Source organism: Triticum urartu, chromosome 4A (assembly GCF_056163025.1).
Source record: "Triticum urartu cultivar PI428250 chromosome 4A, HENAU_Tu73, whole genome shotgun sequence".
Classification (NCBI taxonomy): domain Eukaryota; kingdom Viridiplantae; phylum Streptophyta; class Magnoliopsida; order Poales; family Poaceae; genus Triticum; species Triticum urartu.
Genome location: NC_141876.1, coordinates 54,030,001 through 54,037,500, shown reverse-complemented (window position 1 = coordinate 54,037,500; position 7,500 = coordinate 54,030,001).

Sequence of the window (7,500 nt, the reverse complement as noted above, 5' to 3'; positions counted from 1 at the left end):
CGTCTTCGATGGAACTGAATATCCCTACTGGAAGAATAAGATGCGCATGCATCTTGAAGCCATTGATGTCGACCTATGGTATGTCGTCGAAAACGGCGTTCCCAAGGCTGGAGAAGGTGTCACTGCTGCTGATGTCAAGAAATTTGTTCAACTGGACTCTACTGCCAAGAATATCATCTGTGGTCACCTGACCAAAGGACAGTATGGCCGTGTGAGTGCTTTGAAGACATCTAAGCTGGTCTGGGACTGGCTTTCCAAGGTCAATGAAGGCATCTCAACCCAGAGAGATCAGAGAATCAGTGTCCTTCGCAACCTCTTCAACCGCTTCAAGCGAAATGATAATGAGAATGTCCAGCACACTTTTGACCGACTCACTGACATCACAAATGAGCTTCAAGCCCTCGGCGCTACTGAGATCACCAAACATGAAGTCGTCAAGACACTACTGAGATCACTTGATAGTTCGTTTGACATCCTAGCCCTGATGATTCAAGAACGTCCTGATTTCAAGACACTCGATCCATCTGACATACTTGAGAGGCTCAACACACATGAGTTTCAGCTTTCTGAGAAAAGAGATATCTACGGTCCAAACTATGGGCGAACTCGTGCCTTGAAGGCAAAAGCTGTCTCCTCATCTGAAGCAGAATCTGACAGCAATTCTGATGATCCTGAAGACATTGGAAGAGAACTTGCTATGCTTGTGAAGAAGTTCCAAAAATTCACCAAGAAGAAAGGCTTCAGAAAGTCTTCCTGATCAATCTCAAGGAATGATGAAGCTTCTGCTCACGACTACAAGAAGAAAACATGTCACAAGTGCAAGAAACCTGGCCACTTCATCTCTGAGTGTCCACAGTGGGACAATGAGAACAAAAATAAGAAGAAGAGCAAGGAATATGACTCTGACGACAAGAAGAAGAAGAAATACTCAAAGTCTTCGTCCAAGTCTTCCTGAAAGTCTTCATCACACAAGAAGAGCTCATCTGGAAAGGCACGTGCGTTTGTTGGCAAGGAAATGGACTCAGATGAGGAGTCCGCTTCTGAGGAGGCGGAGGTGGAGTCTGAGGAGGAGTCTGATTCAGGCGTCGCAAGTCTGGCGACAGCATACGTTGCCAAGTCCATCTTCAATAGTGAAGACAATGACCTCGTCACCGACACCGATGCAATTGACAAGGACTACTCCGCTTCTACCTACTGCTTCATGGCACGCAGTGCCAAGGTAAACACACGCACTACTCACTATCAAACATCTAGTGACGATGACTCTGATTGTGATTCAAAACCCAGCTACAAAACACTTGCTAAAATTGCAACTGAACAGCAGAAAGCTATGGAACATATTCAAAAACTGTTAGACACAAGCGATGATCTATTAGGTGCTGAAATGACTCGATCTGAATCCTTAATTGAAGACATAAAAAATCTTCACGTTAAGTATCAGGAACTTGAAAGTCGTCATGAAACTCTCTCAACAACTCATGAAAAGCTTTCCTATGATTATCTTCAAAGGAAGCAAGATCTTGAGAAATTGAGAGCGGTTCATGAAGATCTTCAAAAGGAAAACGAGTCACTTCACTCCAAAAAGATCAGTCCCGCTCAGGAAGGATTTGAACCACCATGTCTTAAATGCATTGAGTGTGATAATGCTACTTCTGTTGCTGAATGTTCTACTGCTACTACTGTTGCAATATCTTCAACTGTTGATGTGGTAACTAACCCCTCTGCTGAGGATACCACTGCTATTGCTAATGAGAATGCTAGGTTGAAGACATTGCTTGAAACAGGGATGTACAAAAGTCTTAAAGGGCATTAGACACTATGTGATGTCCTCAAAAAGCAGATACTGAACCGAAGCCCAAGGAAAGAGGGTGTTGGGTTCGTAAGGAAAATGAATGCTGATGGCTCTTACTGGAAACCTGAGCAGTACCCCAAAACCATGTGGGTTGCTGCAAAGGAACCTTCAGCAGACCCATCCAATCTATCTGGCTTCACTTGTGCTAACCCCATTATCATTGATGAATCCTTTGATGCAAACTATATACTGTTTAAGGATCAGAATGGTGAAGTGTTTGCCAGGTACATTGGTACTAACTGCAGGAATGGACCGCCTATGAAGAAGATCTGGGTTCCGAAAAGGTGTCTGGAGAATCTTCCTGTGAATGTCATCATGACACCTCACGTGAAGAAGAAAAACCTCAGACCAAAGGCTTCATACGGTCCAAAGGCTTCATACAGACAGGGGACTCACCTGAGTCGCACTAACACAAATGTTTTGCAGGGAAACCATACTCAGGCATATGAATATGAGAGCGGTTCATCAAACCGCCATGTTCATAAGACCAAGAACTATTCTACTTATTCTTATGAGTACTGTCCGCCTGCAAGACTGTTTGCTAGGGCTCCAAAGCCAAAATTCTCAGATGCTGCACTTAGACTTATTGCTTCTCAGCCACCCTTGAAGATGTGGGTGGCTAAGAAAGCTTAACTCTCTTTTGCAGGGAAAGGTCTCCAGCAGAAAACCAAAATCGTCTGACGCCATTGCTGGGGACCTTAAACATCTTGTAGGGCGCAAGATCAAATGCCCAAATGGTCTTACTATGTACTTCGTTCCTGAATCGCTTGCTACTCTCCCTATTAGTCCTAATCTGGATCTAATCTTTCATAACCCATTGGTTCGTCAAATGTTTTTGCTTCACAATGCTCTTGGTGAAGCCTATCCCCCTAACTGCACTGTAGGGTATGACACCAGCGTCTTCAGAATGGATTATTGATAGTGGGTGTACAAATCACATGGCTGGCAAAAGAAGTCTTCTTATGGACTCAACCTTACGTCCATCCGACAAGAGCCACATCACATTTGCTGACACTGGTAAAAGTAAGGTATCGGGTCTAGGTAGAGTTGCAATCTCAAGGGATCAACACAAGGACAAAGTCATGCTTGTTGAATCCCTTGGCTTCAACTTAATGTCTGTCTCAATGCTTTGCGATTTGAACATGATCGTAATATTTGGAAAATATCGTTGCCTTGTACTAATGGAATTTGACAAGTCTCTAGTGTTTGAAGGGTATCGAAAAGATGATCTGTACGTAGTAGATTTCTCAGCAGGACCACAGCTGGTCGTATGTCTTCTAGCAAAAGCTTCAGAATGTTGGCTCTGGCATCGGAGGCTTGGGCATGCTGGCATGACGAACCTCCACACCCTTGCGAAGAAGAAGCATGTCATAGGCATCGAGGGCGTCAAGTTCAAGAAAGACCACTTATGCGGTGCCTGTGAAGCAGGGAAGATGACGAGGGCCAAACATCCTTCGAAGACAATCATGACCACTACTCGACCCTTCGAACTGCTTCACATGGATCTTTTTGGTCCCACTCATTACTCAACTCTTACTACTACTGCATGCCTCTATGGCTTCGTTATTGTTGATGATTACTCTAGATACACTTGGGTGCACATAATCCTTTACAAGACTGAAGTGCAGGATGTCTTCAGACGCTTCGCCAATCGAGCTATGAACAATTATGGCGCCAAGATAAAGCACATCAGAAGTGACAATGGCACTGAATTCAAGAACACTGGCCTTGATACATATCTTGATACCTTGGGCATCACACATGAATTCTCAGCCCCGTACACGCCACAGCAGAATGGCGTCGTCGAACGCAAGAACAGAACACTCATTGAGATGGCTAGAACGATGCTAGATGAATACAAGACCCCAAGAAAATTCTGGCCTGAAGCCATTGATACTGCATGCCATACAATCAATCGTGTTTATCTTCACAAGCTTCTGAACAAGACATCTTATGAGCTCCTTACTAGCAAGAAGCCAAATGTCAGTTACTTCAGAGTATTTGTCGCAAGGTGCTGGATCAAGGACCCACATCACACCTCAAAGTTTGCACCAAAAGGACATGAGGGTTTTATGCTTGGATATGGAAAGGATTCACACTCCTACAGAGTCTTCAATCTCTTTCATTACAAAGTGGTTGAAACAGTGGATGTGCGGTTCGATGAGACCAATGGTTCACAAAGAGAGCAACTGCCAAATGTGCTAGATGAAGTTCCATCCAGTGAATCAATCAAGCTAATGGGAACTGGAGAAATTATACCTTCTGAAGCTCATCCTGAAGAAGAACTTATCATCTCAGCACCTGATCAACATGAAGACAATGCTCAGCCTGAAGACATTCCTTCTAACAACGACAATGATCAGCAAGAGCAAAGTCTTCGCCCTGTACATCCTCGCATTGCCAATGAAGTGCAGATTGAAAGAATAATTGATAGCATCAATGCACCCGGTCCACTCACTCATTCAAGGGCAACTCAGCTAGCAAATTTCTGTGGGCACTTCGCATTCGTCTCAATAACAGAACCCAAGAAAGTTGAAGAAGCCTTCATGGAACCTGAATGGATTCAAGCTATGTAAGAAGAGCTTCAACAGTTTGAGCTGAATAATGTATGGGAACTAGTTAAGCGTCCTGATCCACGGAAGCACAATATAATAGGCACCAAATGGATATACCGCAACAAGCAAGATGAGCATGGTCAAGTTGTCAGAAACAAAGCTCGTATCATTGCTCAAGGATATACTCAAGTGGAAGGCATTGACTTTGATGAAACATTTGCTCCTGTGGCTAGACTTGAAGCCATACGCATACTGCTGGCCTATGCAAATCATCACAACATACTTCTATATCAAATGGATGTGAAGAGTGCTTTTCTCAATGGCAAGATTGAAGAAGAAGTGTATGTTGCACAACCGCCTGGCTTTGAAGATCCAAAACATCCTGACATGGTATACAAGCTCAACAAGGCACTGTATGGCCTCAAACAAGCCCCTCGGGCCTGGTATGACACACTCAAATACTTCCTGAAGAGCAAATGCTTCATACCTGGTTCGCTAGACCCCACTCTCTTCACGAAGACATATGATGGTGAACTGTTTGTGTGCCAAATATATGTGGATGACATTATCTTTGGCTGCACCAATCAGAAGTATAGTGAAGAGTTTGGATATATGATGCAAGAGCAATATCAGATGTCCATGATGGGAGAGCTGAAGTTCTTCCTCGGTCTTCAAATACGAAAACAACGCAATGGCATCTTCATATCTCAAGAGAAGTATCTCAAAGATTGCCTGAAGAAGTTCGGTATGCAAGACTGCAAAGGCTTCACAACACCAATGCCAGCCAAACATCATCTGGGTCCCGACGACAATGGTAAAGAGTTTGATCAAAAGGTATACCACTCTATGATTGGTTCTTTACTTTATCTATGTGCATCTAGGCCAGATATTATGCTTAGTGTTTGCATGTGTGCTCGATTTCAAGCGGCACCAAAGGAGTCGCATCACTTAGCTGTGAAGAGAATTCTTCGATATTTGGCTCACACCCCAACTCTAGGATTATGGTATCCAAATGGCTCAGAGTTTGATCTGGTTGGATTCTCGGATGCTGACTATGCTGGTGACAAAGTTGATGCAAGTCTACATCAGGCACATGTCACTTTCTGGGACGATCACTTGTATGTTGGTCTTCAAAGAAGCAGAACTGTGTATCTCTCTCCACTGCTGAATTTGAATACATTGCTGCTGGATCTTGCTGCGCTTAGCTTCTATGGATGAAGCAAACACTCAAGGACTATGGCATTCATCTGAAGCAAGTGCCACTTTACTACGACAACGAAAGCGCCATCAAGATCGCCAACAACCCAGTTCAGCACTCGAAGACAAAGCACATTGAAATTCGTCATCACTTTCTCAGAGATCATGTTGTGATGGAAGATATTGATATCGTACACGTCAACACTGAAGAGCAATTGGCAGATATCTTCACCAAGCCCTTGGATGAGAAGAGATTTTGCAAGTTACGGTGAGAGCTAAATATCCTGGAATCCTCAAATGTCCTGTGATGAGGAACAAATCCTAACCCTTATGCATATTGATGACTTAGATGTGCAACACATGAAGTAAAGTATATCTTCAATCAATGAAGACATACATTCTAAGTGTGAATACATTAATGTGGAATTTGACTTCGGAGCGCCACGATAATTGTGCGCCGTGTCTGGGTCTAATACTTCCTATACGGTGGGTAACGCCACCACCAAAAGTTCTATTTTGAAGTGTTTCACTCATGGCGTTACCTTGCAATGTCTTCACATTTGGTTTTGCTTCGATCTCAACATATCTTCATGATTATCTTCACTATGTTGATTATATATATATATATATATATATATTAGTGTTCTGTCCTCTACAGCATTCACTTATAGCTATGTCTTCATTGTTGAATCTTTTGAACTAAGTGAATGTGATCGGACCCTAACCTCTCTATGCTTTCTATCTCAAATTCTATCTCTCCAAATCATATGCATTCTATTGAAACTGTCGAATGTCTTCTCTGCGTCCTTGTCAGCAGAAGATACAGAGACAACCATTAAGCCCGTTTTCAATGCTCATTCATCCACATGAATTAGGAACGACCACCCGACAATCAAGGCGTGCGTGGGACGTGGAACAAACCCCAAAATTCCGCATAATGGCCACGTGTTCCTCAGATGCGAATCGCCAGGGGCACCAGTGTAATAGCACAGTGTCGCCCATGTACCTATAAATACACACTTCACAGCGGTCATTATCTCTTCTTCCACTCTCGCACAAACCCTAGCGCCACCGCTAGCCCTCGACGACGCCGGCGATGAAGCGCTTCGCTGCCGCAACCTCTCCGACGCCGTCTTCACGCCGACCGCGGACATCATCCTCTCCGCCGTCGCCGTAGGTGTCCTCCGTCGCCAAGTTAGGGCACGGAAGATCGAACTGCTCGGCCTCATCTTCCACTTCGTCTAGCAGTTCTTAGTGTGGTAAATAAAACTTCCTTTTTACAGCACCATTGATCCTATGGATTTGTCACTTTCTACCACAAGCAGTTTCTATTCACACAAGTTAGATCTCTCTCATACTGCATCTCATAACATGCCTAGTATATTCACTTATGCTTCACAAAGTAGTTAGATTCCTCACTTGTATTGATCTGTGGATTCATACAAATCTGGAACCAACTCCTTATCTATGAGTGAATGTCTTCGCAAAATGAGGTCAATGTCTTCTAAACTGATTTATCTTCAAATCTTCTGAGAATGCATATGACCTCTTCCCCTTCCCTCGCACCTTAATGCTGTCACAGGTACATGTCCGTGGGAGAATCCTTTGGTTCTCATAGTCTGCATTCATTTGTAGAATTCTTATAGCATCACATTAATTCTCCCGAAGCCAGTTCCTGTTGGTCCAGCAAGCGAAAACCTTTGAAGCCTTTGAACGTGTTGAAGCCTTTCAAGTTAAAGTTTATGGCTTCAGAGAAAGCAGCAAGGAAGGGTGGCAGAAAGCGTCGTGGAGAAACATCTAGAGATCTGCCAGATGAACTCTTAGAACTGTACAAGACAGATCCTGAAGAGGATTACAATCAGCGCAAGACCCGAATCCAATGGATTCGAAGATATT